The 599-nt window shown below is 42.2% G+C and overlaps 3 non-coding genes across 3 annotated transcripts; all 3 read right to left on the reverse strand.

Moving 5' to 3' along the window:
• Position 1: 1 nt before the first annotated feature.
• TRNAS-GCU lies at positions 2–83 on the reverse strand. Its single transcript has one exon. It is a non-coding gene; the product is annotated as a tRNA-Ser (tRNA).
• Positions 84–183: 100 nt separating this feature from the next.
• TRNAS-GCU lies at positions 184–265 on the reverse strand. The gene has a single exon. It is a non-coding gene; the product is annotated as a tRNA-Ser (tRNA).
• An 86-nt stretch (positions 266–351) lies between these two features.
• TRNAS-GCU lies at positions 352–433 on the reverse strand. The gene has a single exon. It is a non-coding gene; the product is annotated as a tRNA-Ser (tRNA).
• Positions 434–599: the final 166 nt, after the last annotated feature.

The following is a 599-nucleotide window of genomic DNA, read 5'->3' on the forward strand; positions in this document are numbered from 1 at the left end:
ACGTCGCCTGAGAGATTTGAACTCTCGCGGGGAAACCCCATGTACTTAGCAGGCACACGCCTTAACCACTCGGCCAAAGCGACACATGTTTTTGGCAATAGAGGTCTAAACTATACAAAAATTTCAAAGTCAAACGTTCTCATTAACATAGAAATGAGAAATAAAGAAAGAACAATTATAAATCGTCGCCTGAGAGATTCAAACTCTCGCAGGGAAACCCCATGTACTTAGCAGGCACACGCCTTAACCACTCGGCCAAAGCGACACATGTTTTTGGCAATAGAGGTCTAAGCTATACAAAAATTTCAAAGTCAAACGTTCTCAACAGAAAAAAAAAACAATTATAGAAATCGTCGCCTGAGAGATTCAAACTCTCAGGGGGAAACCCCATGTACTTAGCAGGCACACGCCTTAACCACTCGGCCAAAGCGACACATGTTTTTGTCAATAGAGGTCTAAGCTATACAAAAATTTCAAAGTCAAACGTTCTCAACAGAAAAAAAAACAATTATAGAAATCGTCGCCTGAGAGATTCAAACTCTCAGGGGGAAACCCCATGTACTTAGCAGGCACACGCCTTAACCACTCGGCCAAAGCAA

Source organism: Cucurbita moschata, unplaced genomic scaffold, assembly GCF_002738365.1.
Source record: "Cucurbita moschata cultivar Rifu unplaced genomic scaffold, Cmos_1.0 Cmo_Scf03116, whole genome shotgun sequence".
In the NCBI taxonomy this organism is placed as follows: domain Eukaryota; kingdom Viridiplantae; phylum Streptophyta; class Magnoliopsida; order Cucurbitales; family Cucurbitaceae; genus Cucurbita; species Cucurbita moschata.